We start from the raw sequence: 20,034 nt of genomic DNA, 5'->3' as shown, positions 1-20,034 counted from the left end.
CGAGTCCAGTTGCCCCAGCGGCGCTTTAGAGGGGTATAGGAGCATTTTATTGGAGACACAATGGGAATTAGGCAATTTTGCCAGTTTTTCGTGTGTGTTAGACCACGGATTTTTTAGGTACCGGGGGTCTGGGTCAAATTTTCTTGGATTCTTCCATACTAGCGTCCATAACGACCTGGGGAAAGACTCCAGTAGCCCCGTCTGCGCTTTAGAGGGGTTTAGGATTATTTTATTAGAGACGCAATAGGAATTAAGCGATTTTGCTAGATTTTCGTGTGTGTTAGACCACGAATTTTTACGTGCCGGGGGTTCGGGTCAAATTTTCTTGGATTCTTCAATATTAGTGTCCGTAACAACTTGGCGAATGACTCCAGTAGCCCCGGCGGCGCTGTAGAGGGGTTTAGAAGAATTTTATTGGAGACGCAATAAAAATTAGACAATTTTGCTAGTTTTTCGTGTGTATTATCGTAAGGATTTTTCAGGTGCAGGGGGTCCGGGTTGAATTTTTTTCTAATTCTTCCATAGTAGCATCCGTAACGACCTGGGGAACGACTCCAGTAGCCCCGGCAACGCTATAGAGTGGTTTAGGAGCATTTTATTGGCGACACAATAGGAATTAGGCGATTTTTCCAGTTTTTCGTGTGTGTTGGCCCGCGGATTTTTTAGGTGCCGGAGGTAAGGGTCGAATATTTTTGGATTCTTCCATAGTAGCATCCGTAACGACCAGGGGAACGACTCTAGTAGCCCCGGCGGCGCTTTAGAGTGGTTTAGGAGCATTTTATTGGCGACGCAATAGGAATTAGGCGATTTTGCCAGTTTTTCGTGTGTGCTAGCCCGCGGATTTTTTAGGTGCTGGGGGTACGAGTCGAATTTTCTTCCATTCTTCCATAGTAGCGTCCGTAACGACCTGGGGAAAGACTCAGTAGCCCCAGCGGTGCTATAGAGGGGTTTAGGAGCACTTTATTGGAGACGCAATAGGATTTAGGCAATTTTGCAAGTTTTTCGTGTGTGTTAGCCCACAGATTTTTTAGGTGCCAGGGGTCTGGGTCACATTTTCTTCGATTTTTCTATAGTAGCATCCGTAACGACCTGGGGAATGACTCCAGTAGCCCCGGCGGTGCTATAGAGGGATTTAGGAGCATTTTATTGGCGATACAATGGGAATTAGGCGATTTTGCCAGTTGTTCGTGTGTGTTAACCCACGAATTTTTTAGGTGTCGGGGGTTCGGTTCAAATTTTCTTAGATTCTTCCATAGTAGCGTCTGTAATGACCTGGATAACGACTCTAGTAGCCCCGGCGGCGCTTTAGAGTGGTTCAGGAGCATTTTATTGGCGATGCAATAGGAATAGGCAATTTTGCAAGTTTTTTGTGTGTGTTAGCCACAGATTTCTTAGGTGCCGGGGGTCTGGGTCGAAGTTTCTTGGATTCTTCCATATTAGCGTCCATAACGACCTGGGGAACGACTCCAGTAGCCCCGGCGATGCTTTAGAGAGGTTTAGGAGCATTTTATTGGCGACATAATAGGAATTAGGCTATTTTGCCAGTTTTTCGTGTGTGTTAGCCAACAGATTTTTTAGGTGCTGGGGGTCCGGGTCAAATTTTCTTGGATTCATCTATAGTAACGTCCGTAACGACTTGGCAAATGACTCCAGTAGCCCCGACGGCGCTTTAGAGGGGTTTAGGAGCATTTTATTGGCGACGCAATAGAAATTAGGCGATTTTGCCACTTTTTCGTGTGTGTTAGCCCACGGATTTTTTTGGTGTCGGGGGTCCGGGTCAAATTTTCTTAGATTCTTCCATTGTAGCTTCCGTAATGACCTGGGGAACGACTCTAGTAGCCCCGGCGACGCTTTAGAGTGGTTTAGGAGCTTTTTATTGGCGACGCAATAGGAATTAGGCGATTTTGCCAGTTTTTCGTGTGTGTTAGCCTGTGGATTTTTTATGTGCCGGGGGTACGGGTCAAATTTTATTCCATTCCTCTATTTTAGCGTCCGTAAAAACCTGGGGAACGACTCCAGTAGCCCCGGCGGCGCTATAGAGAGGTTTAGGAGCATTTTATTAGCAACACAATAGGAATTAGGAGATTTTGCTAGTTTTTCGTGTGTGTTACCCCATGGAGTTTTAGGTGCCGGGGGTCTGGGTCAAACTTTCTTGGATTCTTCAATATTAGTGTCCGTAACGACTTGGCGAATGACTCCAGTAGCCCCGGCGGCGCTGTAGAGGGGTTTAGAAGAATTTTATTGGAGACGCAATAAAAATTAGACAATTTTGCTAGTTTTTCGTGTGTATTATCGTAAGGATTTTTTAGGTGCAGGGGGTCCGGGTTGAATTTTCTCTAATTCTTCCATAGTAGCGTCCGTAACGACTTGGGGAACGAATCCAGTAGCCCCGTCAACTCTATAGAGGGGTTTAGGAGAATTGAATTGGCGAGGCAATAGGAATTAGGCAATTTTGCCAGTTTTTCGTGTGTGTTAGCCCACAGATTTTTAAGGTGCCGGGGGTCCGTGTTAAATTTTTTGGATTCTTCCATAGTAGCTTCCGTAACGACCTGGAGAACGACTCCAGTAGCCCCGGCGGCGGTTTAGAGTGGTTTAGGAGCATTTTATTGGCGACACAATAGGAATTAGGCGATTTTATTGGAGACGCAATAAAAATTAGACAATTTTGCTAGTTTTTCGTGTGTATTATCGTAAGGATTTTTTAGGTGCAGGGGGTCCGGGTTGAATTTTCTCTAATTCTTCCATAGTAGCGTCCGTAACGACTTGGGGAACGACTCCAGTAGCCCCAGCAACGCTATAGAGGGGTTTAGGAGAATTGAATTGGCGAGGCAATAGGAATTTGGCGATTTTGCCAGTTTTCCGTGTATGTTAGCCCATGGATTTTTAAGGTGCCGGGGGTCCGGGTCAAATTTTCTTGGATTCTTCCATAGTAGCTTCCGTAATGACCTGGGGAACGACTCTAGTAGCCCCGGCGGCGCTTTAGAGTGGTGTAGGATCATTTTATTGGCGACGCAATAGGAATTAGGCGATTTTGCCAGTTTTTCGTGTGTGTTAGCCTGCGGATTTTTTAGGTGCCTGGGGTACGGGTCAAATTTTATTCCATTCTTCTATTGTAGCATCCGTAAAAACCTGGGGAACGACTCCAGTAGCCTCGGCAGCGCTATAGAGAGGTTTAGGAGCATTTTATTAGCAACACAATAGGAATTAGGAGATTTTGCTAGTTTTTCATGTGTGTTACCCCACGGATTTTTAGGTGCCGGGGGTCCGGGTCAAATTTTCTTGGATTCTTCAATATTAGTGTCCGTAACGACTTGGAGAATGACTCCCGTAGCCCCGGCGGCGCTGTAGAGGGGTTTAGAAGAATTTTATTAGAGACGCAATAAAAATTAGACAATTTTGCTAGTTTTTCGTGTGTATTATCGTAAGGATTTTTCAGGTGCTGGGGGTCCGGGTTAAATTTTTTTCTAATTCTTCCATAGTAGCGTCCGTAATGACCTGGGGAACGACTCCAGTAGCCCCGGCAACGCTATAGAGTGGTTTAGGAGCATTTTATTGGCGACACAATAGGAATTAGGCGATTTTGCCAGTTTTTCGTGTGTGTTGGCCCGCGGATTTTTTAGGTGCCGGAGGTAAGGGTCGAATTTTTTTGGATTCTTCCATAGTAGCATCCGTAACGACCAGGGGAACGACTCTAGTAGCCCCGGCGGCGCTTTAGAGTGGTTTAGGAGCATTTTATTGGCGACGCAATAGAAATTAGGCGATTTTGCCAGTTTTTCGTGTGTGCTAGCCCGCGGATTTTTTAGGTGCTGAGGGTACGAGTTGAATTTTCTTCCATTCTTCCATAGTAGCGTCCGTAACGACCTGGGGAAAGACTCAGTAGCCCCAGCGGTGCTATAGAGGGGTTTAGGAGCATTTTATTGGAGACGCAATAGGATTTAGGCAATTTTGCAAGTTTTTCGTGTGTGTTAGCCCACAGATATTTTAGGTGCCAGGGGTCCGGGTCAAATTTTCTTCGATTTTTCTATAGTAGCATCCGTAACGACCTGGGGAATGACTCCAGTAGCCCCGGCGGTGCTATAGAGGGATTTAGGAGCATTTTATTGGCGATACAATGGGAATTAGGCAATTTTGCCAGTTTTTCGTGTGTGTTAACCCACGAATTTTGTAGGTGTCGGGGGTTCGGTTCAAATTTTCTTAGATTCTTCCATAGTAGCGTCTGTAATGACCTGGATAACGACTCTAGTAGCCCCGGCGGCGCTTTAGAGTGGTTCAGGAGCATTTTATTGGCGACGCAATAGGAATAGGCAATTTTGCAAGTTTTTTGTGTGTGTTAGCCACAGATTTCTTAGGTGCCGGGGGTCTGGGTCGAAGTTTCTTGGATTCTTCCATAGTAGCGTCTGTAACGACCTGGGGAACGACTCCAGTAGCCCCGGCGACGCTTTAGAGAGGTTTAGGAGCATTTTATTGGCGACATAATAGGAATTAGGCTATTTTGCCAGTTTTTCGTGTGTGTTAGCCAACGGATTTTTTAGGTGCTGGGGGTCCGGGTTAAATTTTCTTGGATTCATCTGTAGTAACGTCCATAACGACTTTGGAAATGACTCTAGTAGCCCCGACGGCGCTTTAGAGGGGTTTAGGAGCATTTTATTGGCGACGCAATAGAAATTAGGCGATTTTGCCACTTTTTCGTGTGTGTTAGCCCACGGATTTTTTTGGTGTCGGGGGTCCGGGTCAAATTTTCTTGGATTCTTCCATTGTAGCGTCCGTAACAACCTTGAGAATGACTACACTAGCCCCGGTAGCGCTTTAGAGGGGTTTAGGAGAATTTTATTAGCGACGCAATAGGAATTAGGCGATTTTGCCAGTTTTTCATGTGTGTTAGCCCATGGATTTTTTAGGTGCTGAGGGTCTGGGTCGAAATTTCTTGGATTCTTCCATAGTAGCTTCCGTAACGACCTGGGGAACGACTTCAGTAGCCCGGCGTTGCTATAGAGGGGTTTAGTAGCATTTTATTGGCGACGCAATAGGAATTAGGCGATTTTGCCAGTTTTTCGTGTGTGTTAACCCACAGATTTTTTAGGTCTCGGGGGTTTGGGTCAAATTTTCTTGGATTGTTACATAATAGCGTCCGTAACGACTTGGGGAATGACTCCAGCAGCCCCGTCCGCAATTTAGAGGGGTTATGAATCATTTTATTTGCGATGCAATAGGAATTAGGCGATTTTGCTAGTTTTTCGTGTGTGTTAGCCCACGGATTTTTTAGGTGCCGGGGGTCCGGGTCAAATTTTTTTGGATTCTTCTATAGTAGCGTTGGTAACGGCCTGGGGAACGACTCCAGTAGCCCCGGCGGCGTTATAGAGGGGTTTTGGAGCATTTTATTGGCGACGCAATAGGAATTAGGCGATTTCGCCAGTTTTTCGTGTGTGTTAACCCACGAATTTTTTAGGTCCCAGGGGTTCGGGTCAAAATTTCTTAGATTCTTCCATAGTAGCATCCGTAACGGCCTGGGGAACGACTCCAGTAGCCCTGGCGGCGCTTTAAAGTAGTTCAGGAGCATTTTATTGGCGACGCAATAGGAATAGGCAATTTTGCAAGTTTTTTGTGTGTGTTAGCCACAGATTTCTTAGGTGCCGGGGGTCTGGGTCGAAGTTTCTTGGATTCTTCCATAGTAGCGTCTGTAACGACCTGGGGAACGACTCCAGTAGCCCCGGCGACGCTTTAGAGAGGTTTAGGAGCATTTTATTGGCGACATAATAGGAATTAGGCTATTTTGCCAGTTTTTCGTGTGTGTTAGCCAACGGATTTTTTAGGTGCTGGGGGTCCGGGTTAAATTTTCTTGGATTCATCTGTAGTAACGTCCATAACGACTTTGGAAATGACTCTAGTAGCCCCGACGGCGCTTTAGAGGGGTTTAGGAGCATTTTATTGGCGACGCAATAGAAATTAGGCGATTTTGCCACTTTTTCGTGTGTGTTAGCCCATGGATTTTTTTGGTGTCGGGGGTCCGGGTCAAATTTTCTTGGAATCTTCCATTGTAGCGTCCGTAACAACCTTGAGAATGACTACACTAGCCCCGGTAGCGCTTTAGAGGGGTTTAGGAGAATTTTATTAGCGACGCAATAGGAATTAGGCGATTTTGCCAGTTTTTCATGTGTGTTAGCCCATGGATTTTTTAGGTGCTGAGGGTCTGGGTCGAAATTTCTTGGATTCTTCCATAGTAGCTTCCGTAACGACCTGGGGAACGACTTCAGTAGCCCGGCGTTGCTATAGAGGGGTTTAGTAGCATTTTATTGGCGACGCAATAGGAATTAGGCGATTTTGCCAGTTTTTCGTGTGTGTTAACCCACAGATTTTTTAGGTCTCGGGGGTTTGGGTCAAATTTTCTTGGATTGTTACATAATAGCGTCCGTAACGACTTGGGGAATGACTCCAGCAGCCCCGTCCGCAATTTAGAGGGGTTATGAATCATTTTATTTGCGATGCAATAGGAATTAGGCGATTTTGCTAGTTTTTCGTATGTGTTAACCCACAGATTTTTTAGGTGCCGGGGGTTTGGGTCAAATTTTCTTGGATTCTTCCATAGTAGCGTCTGTAACGACCTGGGGAAAGACTCCGGTAGCCCCGGCGGTGCTTTAAAGGGGTTCATGAGCATTTTATTGGCGACGCAATGGGAATTAGGCGATTTTGCCAAGATTTTCGTGTGTGTTAACCCACAGAATTTTTAGGTACCGGGGGTTCAGGTGGAATTTTCTTGATTTCTTCCATAGTAGAATCTGTTACGACCTGGAGAACGACTCTAGTAGCCCCGGCGGCGCTTTAGAGGGGTTTAAGAGCATTTTATTGGCGACGCAATAGGAATTAGGCGATTCTTCCAATTTTTCGTGTGTGTTAGCCCACAGATTTTTTAGGTGTCAAGGGTGCGGGTCAAATTTCTTGATTTCTTCCATAGTAGCATCCGTAACGACCTGGAGAACGACTCCAGTAGCCCCGACGGTGCTATAGAGGGGTTTAGGAGCATTTTATTGGCGACGCAATAGGAATTAAGAGATTTTGCTAGTTTTTCGTGTGTGTTAGCTCACAGATTTTTTAGGTGCCGGGGGTCCACGTCAAATTTTCTTGGATTCTTCCATAGTAGCGTCCGTAACGACCTGGGGAACTACTCCAGTAGCCCCGGCGGCGCTTTAGAGGGGTATAGGAGAATTTTATTGGAGACGCAATAGGAATTAGGCGATTTTGCCAGTTTTTTGTGTGTGTTAGCTCACAGATTTTTTAGGTGCCGGAGGTCTGGGTCGAATTTTCTTGGATTCTTCCATAGTAGCATCCGTAACGACCTGGCAATGACGTCAGTAGCCCCGGCGGTGCTATATAGGGATTTAGGAGCATTTTATTGACGGCGCAATAGGAATTAAGAAATTTTGCCACTTTTTCGTATGTGTTAGCCCACAGATTTTTTAGGTGCCGGGGGTCCGGGTCGAATTTTCTTGGATTCTTCCATAGTAGTGTCCGTAACAACCTGGGGAACGACTCCAGTAGCCCCGGCGACGCTGTAGAGGGGTTTAGAAGCATTTTATTGGATACGCAATAGAAATTAGGTAATTTTGCTAGTTTTTCGTGTGTGTTAGCTCACGGATTTTTAAGGTACCGGGGGTACGGGTCAAATTTTCTTGGATTCTTCCATAGTAGCTTCCGTAATGACCTGGGGAACGACTCTAGTAGCCCCGGCGGCGCTTTAGAGTGGTTTAGGAGCATTTTATTGGCGACGCAATAGAAATTAGGCGATTTTGCCAGTTTTTCGTGTGTGTTAGCCTGTGGATTTTTTATGTGCCGGGGGTACGGGTCAAATTTTATTCCATTCCTCTATTTTAGCGTCCGTAAAAACCTGGGGAACGACTCTAGTAGCCCTGGCGGCGCTTTAGGGGGTTTAGGAGCATTTTATTGGCGGCGCAATAGGAATTAGGCGATTTTGCCAGCTTTTCGTGTGTGTTAGCCCACAGATTTTTTAGGCGCCGGGGGTCCAGGTCAAATTTTCTTGGATTTTTCCATAGTAGCATCCGAAGCGACCTGGGGAACGACTCCAGTAGCCCCGACGGCGCTTTAGAGGGGTTTAGGAGCATTTTATTGGCGGCGCATTAGGAATTAAGAAATTTTGCCACTTTTTCGTGTGTGTTAACCCACGGATATTTTAGGTGACGGGGGTTCGGGTCAAATTTTCTTGGATTCTTCTATAGTAGCGTCTTTAACGACCCGGGGAACGACTCCAGTTGCCCCAGCGGCGCTTTAGAGGGGTATAGGAGCATTTTATTGGAGACACAATAGGAATTAGGCAATTTTGCCAGTTTTTCGTGTGTTTTAGACCACGGATTTTTTAGGTACCGGGGGTCTGGGTCAAATTTTCTTGGATTCTTCCATACTAGCGTCCATAACGACCTGGGGAAAGACTCCAGTAGCCCCGTCTGCGCTTTAGAGGGGTTTAGGATCATTTTATTAGAGACGCAATAGGAATTAAGCGATTTTGCTAGATTTTTGTGTGTGTTAGCCCACGAATTTTTACGTGCCGGGGGTCCGGGTCAAATTTTCTTTTATTCTTTCATAGTAGCATCTATAACGACCTAAGGTACCACTCCAGTAGCCCCGGCATCACTATAGAGGGGTTTAGGAGCATTTTATTGGCGACGCAATAGGAATTAGCAGATTTTGCCAGTTTTTCTTGTGTGTTAGCCTACATATTTTTTAGGTGAAGGGGGTCTAGGTCAAATTTTCTTGTATTCTTCCATAGTAGCGTCCGTAACGAACTGGGGAATGACTCCAGTAGCCCCGTAGGTGCTATAGAGGGGTTTAGGAGCATTTTATTGGCGACGTAATAGGAATTAGGGGATTTTGCCAGTTTTTCGTGTGTGTTAGCCCACAGATTTTTTAGGCGCCGGGGGTCCGGGTCAAATTTTCTTGGAAATTTCCATAGTAGCATCCGAAACGACCTGGGGAACGACTCCAGTAGCCCCGACGGCGCTTTAGAGGGGTTTAGGAGCATTTTATTGGCGGCGCAATAGGAATTAAGAAATTTTGCCACTTTTTCGTGTGTGTTAACCCACGGATATTTTAGGTGACGGGGGTTCGGGTCAAATTTTCTTGGATTCTTCCATAGTAGCGTCTGTAACGACCCGGGGAACGAGTCCAGTTGCCCCAGCGGCGCTTTAGAGGGGTATAGGAGCATTTTATTGGAGACACAATAGGAATTAGGCAATTTTGCCAGTTTTTCGTGTGTGTTAGACCACGGATTTTTTAGGTACCGGGGGTCTGGGTCAAATTTTCTTGGATTCTTCCATACTAGCGTCCATAACGACCTGGGGAAAGACTCCAGTAGCCCCGTCTGCGCTTTAGAGGGGTTTAGGATTATTTTATTAGAGACGCAATAGGAATTAAGCGATTTTGCTAGATTTTCGTGTGTGTTAGACCACGAATTTTTACGTGCCGGGGGTTCGGGTCAAATTTTCTTGGATTCTTCAATATTAGTGTCCGTAACGACTTGGCGAATGACTCAAGTAGCCCCGGCGGCGCTGTAGAGGGGTTTAGAAGAATTTTATTGGAGACGCAATAAAAATTAGACAATTTTGCTAGTTTTTCGTGTGTATTATCGTAAGGATTTTTCAGGTGCAGGGGGTCCGGGTTGAATTTTTTTCTAATTCTTCCATAGTAGCATCCGTAACGACCTGGGGAACGACTCCAGTAGCCCCGGCAGCGCTATAGAGTGGTTTAGGAGCATTTTATTGGCGACACAATAGGAATTAGGCGATTTTTCCAGTTTTTCGTGTGTGTTGGCCCGCGGATTTTTTAGGTGCCGGAGGTAAGGGTCGAATATTTTTGGATTCTTCCATAGTAGCATCCGTAACGACCAGGGGAACGACTCTAGTAGCCCCGGCGGCGCTTTAGAGTGGTTTAGGAGCATTTTATTGGCGACGCAATAGGAATTAGGCGATTTTGCCAGTTTTTCGTGTGTGCTAGCCCGCGGATTTTTTAGGTGCTGGGGGTACGAGTCAAATTTTCTTCCATTCTTCCATATTAGCGTCCGTAACGACCTGGGGAAAGACTCAGTAGCCCCAGCGGTGCTATAGAGGGGTTTAGGAGCACTTTATTGGAGACGCAATAGGATTTAGGCAATTTTGCAAGTTTTTCGTGTGTGTTAGCCCACAGATTTTTTAGGTGCCAGGGGTCTGGGTCACATTTTCTTCGATTTTTCTATAGTAGCATCCGTAACGACCTGGGGAATGACTCCAGTAGCCCCGGCGGTGCTATAGAGGGATTTAGGAGCATTTTATTGGCGATACAATGGGAATTAGGCGATTTTGCCAGTTGTTCGTGTGTGTTAACCCACGAATTTTTTAGGTGTCGGGGGTTCGGTTCAAATTTTCTTAGATTCTTCCATAGTAGCGTCTGTAATGACCTGGATAACGACTCTAGTAGCCCCGGCGGCGCTTTAGAGTGGTTCAGGAGCATTTTATTGGCGATGCAATAGGAATAGGCAATTTTGCAAGTTTTTTGTGTGTGTTAGCCACAGATTTCTTAGGTGCCGGGGGTCTGGGTCGAAGTTTCTTGGATTCTTCCATAGTAGCGTCCATAACGACCTGGGGAACGACTCCAGTAGCCCCGGCGATGCTTTAGAGAGGTTTAGGAGCATTTTATTGGCGACATAATAGGAATTAGGCTATTTTGCCAGTTTTTCGTGTGTGTTAGACAACAGATTTTTTAGGTGTTGGGGGTCCGGGTCAAATTTTCTTGGATTCATCTATAGTAACGTCCGTAACGACTTGGCAAATGACTCCAGTAGCCCCGACGGCGCTTTAGAGGGGTTTAGGAGCATTTTATTGGCGACGCAATAGAAATTAGGCGATTTTGCCACTTTTTCGTGTGTGTTAGCCCACGGATTTTTTTGGTGTCGGGGGTCCGGGTCAAATTTTCTTGGATTCTTCCATTGTAGCGTCCATAACAACCTTGAGAATGACTACACTAGCCCCGGTAGCGCTTTAGAGGGGTTTAGGAGAATTTTATTAGCGACGCAATAGGAATTAGGCGATTTTGCCAGTTTTTCATGTGTGTTAGCCCATGGATTTTTTAGGTGCTGAGGGTCTGGGTCGAAATTTCTTGGATTCTTCCATAGTAGCTTCCGTAACGACCTGGGGAACGACTTTAGTAGCCCGGCGTTGCTATAGAGGGGTTTAGTAGCATTTTATTGGCGACGCAATAGGAATTAGGCGATTTTGCCAGTTTTTCGTGTGTGTTAACCCACAGATTTTTTAGGTCTCGGGGGTTTGGGTCAAATTTTCTTGGATTGTTACATAATAGCGTCCGTAACGACCTGGGGAATGACTCCAACAGCCCCGTCCGCGCTTTAGAGGGGTTATGAATCATTTTATTTGCGATGCAATAGGAATTAGGCGATTTTGCTAGTTTTTCGTGTGTGTTAGCCCACGGATTTTTTAGGTGCCGGGGGTCCGGGTCAAATTTTCTTGGATTCTTCTATAGTAGCGTTGGTAACGGCCTGGGGAACGACTCCAGTAGCCCCGGCGGCGTTATAGAGGGGTTTTGGAGCATTTTATTGGCGATGCAATAGGAATTAGGCGATTTCGCCAGTTTTTCGTGTGTGTTAACCCACGAATTTTTTAGGTCCCGGGGGTTCGGGTCAAAATTTCTTAGATTCTTCCATAGTAGCATCCGTAACGACCTGGGGAACGACTCCAGTAGCCCTGGCGGCGCTTTAAAGTGGTTCAGGAGCATTTTATTGGCGACGCAATAGGAATTAGGCGATTTTGCTAGTTTTTCGTGTGTGTTAACCCATAGATTTTTTAGGTGCCGGGGGTTCGGGTCAAATTTTCTTGGATTCTTCCATAGTAGCGTCTTTAACGACCTGGGGAAAGACTCCAGTAGCCCGGCGTCGCTATAGAGGGGTTTAGTAGCATTTTATTGGCGACGCAATAGGAATTAGGCGATTTTGCCAGTTTTTCGTGTGTGTTAACCCACAGATTTTTTAGGTCTCGGGGGTTTGGGTCAAATTTTCTTGGATTGTTACATAATAGCGTCCGTAACGACCTGGGGAATGACTCCAGCAGCCCCGTCCGCGCTTTAGAGGGGTTATGAATCATTTTATTTGCGATGCAATAGGAATTAGGCGATTTTGCTAGTTTTTCGTGTGTGTTAGCCCACAGATTTTTTAGGTGCCGGGGGTCCGGGTCAAATTTTCTTGGATTCTTCTATAGTAGCGTTGGTAACGGCCTGGGGAACGACTCCAGTAGCCCCGGCGGCGTTATAGAGGGGTTTTGGAGCATTTTATTGGCGACGCAATAGGAATTAGGCAATTTCGCCAGTTTTTCGTGTGTGTTAACCCACGAATTTTTTAGGTCCCGGAGGTTCGGGTCAAAATTTCTTAGATTCTTCTATAGTAGCATCCATAACGACCTGGGGAACGACTCCAGTAGCCCTGGCGGCGCTTTAAAGTGGTTCAGGAGCATTTTATTGGCGACGCAATAGGAATTAGGCGATTTTGCTAGTTTTTCGTTTGTGTTAACCCACAGATTTTTTAGGTGCCGGGGGTTCGGGTCAAATTTTCTTGGATTCTTCCATAGTAGCGTCTGTAACGACCTGGGGAAAGACTCCAGTAGCCCCGGCGGTGCTTTAAAGGGGTTCATGAGCATTTTATTGGCGACGCAATGGGAATTAGGCGATTTTGCCAAGATTTTCGTGTGTGTTAACCCACAGAATTTTTAGGTACCGGGGGTTCGGGTGGAATTTTCTTGATTTCTTCCATAGTAGAATCCGTTACGACCTGGAGAACAACTCTAGTAGCCCCGGCGGCGCTTTAGAGGGGTTTAAGAGCATTTTATTGGCGACGCAATAGGAATTAGGCGATTCTTCCAATTTTTCATGTGTGTTAGCCCACAGATTTTTTAGGTGTCGGGGGTGCGGGTCAAATTTCTTGATTTCTTCCATAGTAGCGTCCGTAATGACCTGGAGAACGACTCCAGTAGCCCCGACGGTGCTATAGAGGGGTTTAGGAGCATTTTATTGGCGACGCAATAGGAATTAAGAGATTTTGCCAGTTTTTCGTGTGTGTTAGCTCACAGATTTTTTAGGTGCCGGGGGTCCACGTCAAATTTTCTTGGATTCTTCCATAGTAGGGTCCGTAACGACCTGGGGAACTACTCCAGTAGCCCCGGCGGCGCTTTAGAGGGGTATAGGAGAATTTTATTGGAGACGCAATAGGAATTAGGCGATTTTGCCAGTTTTTGTGTGTGTTAGCTCACAGATTTTTTAGGTGCCGGGGGTCTGGGTAGAATTTTCTTGGATTCTTCTATAATAGCATCCGTAACGACCTGGCAATGACGTCAGTAGCCCCGGCGGCGCTATATAGGGATTTAGGAGCATTTTATTGACGGCGCAATAGGAATTAAGAAATTTTGCCACTTTTTCTTGTGTGTTAGCCCACAGATTTTTTAGGTGCCGGGGGTCCGGGTCGAATTTTCTTGGATTCTTCCATAGTAGTGTCCGTAACAACCTGGGGAACGACTCCAGTAGCCCCGGCGGCGCTATAGAGTGGTTTAGGAGCATTTTATTAGCGACGCAATAGGAATTAGGCGATTTTGCCAGTTTTTCGTGTGTGTTAGCCCACTGAAATTTTAGATGCCGGGGGTATGGGTCGAATTTTCTTGATTTCTTCCAGAGTAGCGTCCGTAACGACCTGGGGAATGACTCCAGTAGCCCCGGTGGCGCTTTAGACGGGTTTAGGATCATTTTATTGGCAACGCAATAGGAATTTGGCGATTTTGCCGGTATTTCTTGTGTGTTAGCCCACAGATTTTGTAGGTGAACGGGGTCCGGGTCAAAGTTTCTTGAATTCTTCTATAGTAGCATCCGTAACGACTTGGGGAACGACTCTAGTAGCCCCGGCGGCACTTTAGGGGGGTTTAGGAGCATTTTATTGGCGGCGCAATAGGAATTAAGTAATTTTGCCACTTTTTCGTGTGTGTTAGCCCACGGATATTTTAGGTGCCGGGGGTCTGGGTCAAATTTTCTTGGATTCTTCCATAGTAGTGTCCGTAACGAACAAGGGAATGACTCCAGTAGCCACGGAAGTGCTATAGAGGGTTTAGGAGCATTTTAGTGGCGACGCAATAGGAATTAGGGGCTTTTGTCAGTTTTTCGTGTGTGTTAGCCCACAGATGTTTTAGGTGCCGGGGTCCGGGTCAAAGTTTATTGGATTTTTCCATAGTATCGTCCGTAACGACCTGGGGAACGACTCCAGTATCCCTGGCGGCGCTTTAGAGGGGTTTAGGAGCATTTTATTGGCGATAGGAATTAAGCAATTTTGCTAGTTTTTCGTGTGTGTTAGCCCACGGATTTTTTAAGTGCCGGGGGTCCGGGTCAAATTTTCTTGGATTCTTCTATAGTAGCGTTGGTAACGGCCTGGGGAACGACTCCAGTAGCCCCGGTGGCGTTATAAAGGGGTTTTAGAGCATTTTATTGGCGACGCAATAGGAATTAGGCAATTTCGCCAGTTTTTCGTGTGTGTTAACCCACAAATTTTTTAGGTCCTGGGGGTTCGAGTCAAAATTTCTTAGATTCTTCCATAGTAGCATCCGTAATGACCTGGGGAACGACTCCAATAACCCCGGTGATTCTATAGAGGGGTTTAGGGGCATTTTATTGGCAACGCAATAGGAATTAGTCGATTTTGCAAGTTTTTCGTGTGTGTTAGCCCACGGATTTTTTAGGTGCCGGGGGTCCGGGTTGAATTTTCTTGATTTCTTCCATAGTAGAGTTCGTAACGACCTGGGGAACGACTCAAATAGCCACGGCGATGCTATAGAGGGGTTTAGGGGCATTTTATTGGCGACGCAATAGGAATTAGGCGATTTTGCCAGTTTTTCGTGTGTGTTAGCCTACGGATTTTTTAGGTGCCGGGGGTCGGGGTCAAATTTTCTTGCAATTTTCCACAGTAGCATCCGTAACGACCTGGGGAACGACTCCAGTAGCCCCGGCGGCGCTTTAGAGGGGTTTAGGAGCATTTTATTTGAGACGCAATAGGAATTAGGTGATTTTGCCAGTTTTTCGTGTGTGTTAGCACACAGAGTTTTTACGTGCCGGGGGGCCGGGTCAAATTTTCTTGGATTATTACACAGTAGCATCCGTAATGACCTGGGGAACGACTCCAGTAGCCCCGGCGGCACTTTAGAGGGGTTTAGGAGCATTTTATTGGAGACGCAATAGGAATTGGGCGATTTTGCCAGTATTTCTTGTGTGTTAGCACACATATTTTTTAGGTGAAGGGGGTCCGGGTCGAATTTTCTTGATTTTTTTGATAGTAGCGTCCGTTATTTGGCGACGCAATAAGAATTAGGCGATTTTGCAAGTTTTTCGTGTGTGTTAGCCCACGGATTTTTTAGGTGCCGGGAATCCGGGTTAAATTTTCTTGGATTCTTCAATAGTAGAGTCCGTAACGACCTGGGGAACGACTCCAATAACCCCGGTGATTCTATAGAGGGGTTTAGGGGCATTTTATTGGCAACGCAATAGGAATTAGGCGATTTTGTCAATTTTTTGTGTATGTTAGCCCACGGATTTTTTAGGTGCCGGGGGTTCGGGTCAATTTTTTTTATTATTTTTCCATAGTAGCATCCGTAAAGACCTGGGGAACGGCTCCAGTAGCCCCGGCGGCACTATAGAGGGGTTTAGGAGCATTTTATTGGCGACACAATAGGAATTAGCAGATTTTGCCAGTTTTTCTTGTGTGTTAGCCCACATATTTTTTAGGTGAAGGGGGTCCGGGTAAAAGTTTCTTGGATTCTTCCATAGTAGCATCCGTAACGACCTGGGGAATGACTCTAGTAGCCCCAGCGGCGCTTTAGAGGGGTATAGGAGCATTTTATTAGAGATGCAATAGGAATTAGGCAATTTTGCCAGTTTTTCGTGTGTGTTAGCCCACAGATTTTTTAGGTGCCGGAGGTCCAGGTCGAATTTTCTTGGATTCTTGCATAGTAGCGTCCGTAACGACCTGGGGAACGACTGTAGTAGCCCCGGCGGTGCTATAGAGGGATTTAGGAGCATTTTATTGGCGACGCAATAGGAATTAGGCGATTTTGCCAGTTTTTCGTGTGTGTTAACCCACAGATTTTTTAGGTGACGGGGGTTCGTGTCAAATTTTCTTGGATTCTTCCATAGTAGCGTCTGTAACGACCTGGGGAACGACTCCAGTTGCCCCAGCGGTGCTTTAGATGGGTATAGGAGCATTTTATTAGAGACAGAATAGGAATTAGGCAATTTTGCCAGTTTTTCGTGTGTGTTAGCCCACGGATATTTTAGGTACCGGGGTCTGGTCAAATTTTCTTAGATTCTTCCATACTAGCGTCCGTAACGACCTGGGGAATGACTCCAGTAGCTCCGGCGGTGCTTTAGAGGGGTTTAGGATCATTTTATTAGAGATGCAATAGGAATTAGGTAATTTTTCCAGATTTTCGTGTGTGTTAGCCCACAGATTTTTTACGTGCTAGGGGTCCGAGTCGAATTTTCTTGGATTCTTCCATAGTAGAATCCGTAACGACCTGGGGAATGAATCTAGTAGCCCCGATGGTGCTATAGAGGGGTTTAGGAGCATTTTATTGGCGACGCAATGAGAATTAGGCGATTTTGCCAGTTTTTCGTGTGTGTTATCCCATTGAATTTTTAAGGTACCGGGGGTCCGGGTCAAATTTTCTTGGATTCGTCCATAGTAGCTTCCGTAACAACCTAGGGAACAACTCCAGTAGCCCCGGCGGCGCTTTATAGTGGTTTAGGAGCATTTTATTGGTGACGCAATAGGAATTAGGCGATTTTGCAAGTTTTTCGTGTGATTTAGTCCACGGACTTTTTAAGTGCCGGGGGTACGGGTCGAAATTTCTTCCATTCTTCCATAATAGCGTCCGTAACTACTTGGGGAAAGACTTCAGTAGCCCTGACGGAGCTATAGAGAGGTTTAGGAGCATTTTATTGGCGACGCAATAGGAATTAGGCGATTTCGCCAGTTTTTCCTGTGTGTTAGCCCACGAATTTTTTAGGTGTCGGGGGTTCGAGTCAAAATTTCTTGGATTCTTCCATAGTAGCATCCGTAACGACCTGGGGAACGACTCCAGTAGCCCGAGCGGCACTTTAGAGTGGTTCAGGAGCATTTTATTGGCGACGCAATAGGAATTAGGCGATTTTGCAAGTTTTTCATGTGTGTTAGCCCACGGATATTTTAGGTGCCGGGGGTCTGGGTCAAATTTTCTTGGATTCTTCCATAGTAGAGTCCGTAACGACCTGGGGAACGACTCTAATAGCCCCGGCGATGCTATAGAGGGGTTTAGGGGCATTTTATTGGCGACGTAATAGGAATTAGGCGATTTTGCCAGTTTTTCGTGTGTGTTACCCCACGGATTTTTTAGGTGCCGGGGGTCCGGGTCAAATTTTCTTGGATTCTTCCATAGTAGAGTCCGTAACGACCTGGGGAACGACTCCAATAGCCCCGGCGATGCTATTGAGGGGTTTAGGAGCATTTTATTGGCGACGCAATAGGAATTAGGCGATTTTGCCAGTTTTTCATGTGTGTTAGCCCACGGATTTTTTAGGTGCCGGGGGTTCGTGTCAAATTTTCTTTTATTCTTTCATAGTAGCAACTATAACGACCTAAGGAACGACTCCAGTAGCCCCGGTGTCACTATAGAGGGGTTTAGGAGCATTGTATTGGTGACGCAATAGGAATTAGCAGATTTTGCCAGTTTTTCTTGTGTGTTAGCCTACATATTTTTTAGGTGAAAGGGGTCTGGGTCAAATTTTCTTGTATTCTTCCATAGTAGCGTCCGTAACGAACTGGGGAATGAATCCAGTAGCCCCAGAGGTGCTATAGAGGGGCGTAGGAGCATTTTATTGGTGACGCAATAGGAATTAGGGGATTTTGCTAGTTTTTTGTGTGTGTTAGCCCACAGATTTTTTAGGTGTCGGGGGTACGGGTCAAATTTTCTTGGATTTTTCCATAGTAGCATCCGAAACGACCTGGGGAACGACTCCAGTAGCCCCGACGGTGCTTTAGAGGGGTTTAGGAGCATTTTATTGGCGGCGCAATAGGAATTAAGAAATTTTGCCACTTTTTCGTGTGTGTTAACCCACGGATATTTTAGGTGACGGGGGTTCGGGTTAAATTTTCTTGGATTCTTCCATAGTAGCGTCTGTAACGACCCGAGGAACGACTCCAGTTGCCCCAGCGGCGCTTTAGAGGGGTATAGGAGCATTTTATTGGAGACACAATAGGAATTAGGCAATTTTGCCAGTTTTTCGTGTGTGTTAGACCACGGATTTTTTAGGTACCGGGGGTCTGGGTCAAATTTTCTTGGATTCTTCCATACTAGCGTCCATAACGACCTGGGGAAAGACTCCAGTAGCCCCGTCTGCGCTTTAGAGGGGTTTAGGATCATTTTATTAGAGACGCAATAGGAATTAAGCGATTTTGCTAGATTTTCGTGTGTGTTAGACCACGAATTTTTACGTGCCAGGGGTCCGTGTCGAGTTTTCTTGGATTCTTCCATAGTAGCGTCCGTAACGACCTCGGGAAAGACTCCAGTAGCCTCGGCGGTGCAATAAAGGGGTTTAGGAGCATTTATTGGAGACGTAATAGGAATTAGGTGAATTTGCCAATTTTTCGTGTGTGTTAGCCCACTGAATATTTAAGGTGCCGGGGGTCTGGGTTGAATTTTCTTGATTTCTTCCATAGTAGCGTCCGTTACGACCTGGGGAACGACTCCACTAGCTCCAGCAGCGCTTTAGAGGGGATTAGGATCATTTTATTTGCGATGCAATAGAATTAGGCGATTTTGCCAGTTTTTCGTGTGTGTTAGCCCACGGCTTTTTTAGGTGTTGGGGGTCCGAGTCGAATTTTCTTCTATTCTGCCATAGTAGCATCCGCAACGACCTGGGGAACGACTCCAGTAACCCCGGCGATTCTATAGAGGGGTTTAGGAGTATTTTATTGGCGACGCAATAGGAATTAGGCGATTTTGCCATTATTTCTTGTGTGTTATCCCACAGACTTTTTAGGTGAAGGGGGTATGGGTCAAATTTTTTGCATTCTATCATAGTAGCGTCCGTAACGACCTGGGGAACGACTCCATCCACCCCGGCGGTGCTTTAGAGGTGTTTAGGATCATTATATTAGAGACGCAATAGGTATTAAGCAATTTTTCTAGATTTTCGTGTGTGTTAGCCCATAGAAATTTTAGGTGCCGGGGGTACGGGTCGAATTTTCTTGATTTCTTCCATAGTAGCGTCCGTAACGACCTGGGGAAGGACTCCAGTAGCCCCGGAGGTGCTATAGAGGGGTTTAGGGGCATTTTATTGGCGACGCAATAGGAATTAGGCGATTTTGCCAGTTTTTCGTGTGTGTTAGCCCACGGATTTTTTAGGTGCCGGGGGTCCGAGTCAAATTTTCTTAGATACTTCCACAGTAGCATCCGTAACGACCTGGGGAACGACTCCAGTAGCCCCGGCGGGGCTTTAAAGGGGTTTAGGAGCATTTTATTTGAGACGCAATAGGAATTGGGTGATTTTGCCAGTTTTTCGTGTGTGTTAGCACACAGATTTTTTACGTGCCGGGAGGACGGGTCAAAATTTCTTGGAATCTTCCATAGTAGCGTCTGTAATGACCTGGGGAAGGACTCCAGTAGCCCCGGAGGTTCTATAGAGGGGTTTAGGTGCATTTTATTGGCGACGCAATAGGAATTAGGCAATTTTGCCAGTATTTCTTGTGTGTTAGCCCACAGATTTTTTAGGTGAAGGGGGTACGAATCAAATTTTTTAGAATTATTTCATAGTAGCATACGTAATGACCTGGGGAACGACTCTAGTAGCCCCGGCGGCGCTTTAGAGGGGTTTAGGAGCATTTTATTGGCGGCGTAATAGAAATTAAGTAATTTTGCCACTTTTTCGTGTGTGTTAGCCCACAGATATTTTATGTGCCGGGGGTCCGGGTCAAATTCTCTTGGA

This window comes from Solanum dulcamara, chromosome 2, assembly GCF_947179165.1.
Source record: "Solanum dulcamara chromosome 2, daSolDulc1.2, whole genome shotgun sequence".
NCBI lineage: Eukaryota > Viridiplantae > Streptophyta > Magnoliopsida > Solanales > Solanaceae > Solanum > Solanum dulcamara.
This window is presented reverse-complemented; position numbering follows the sequence as displayed.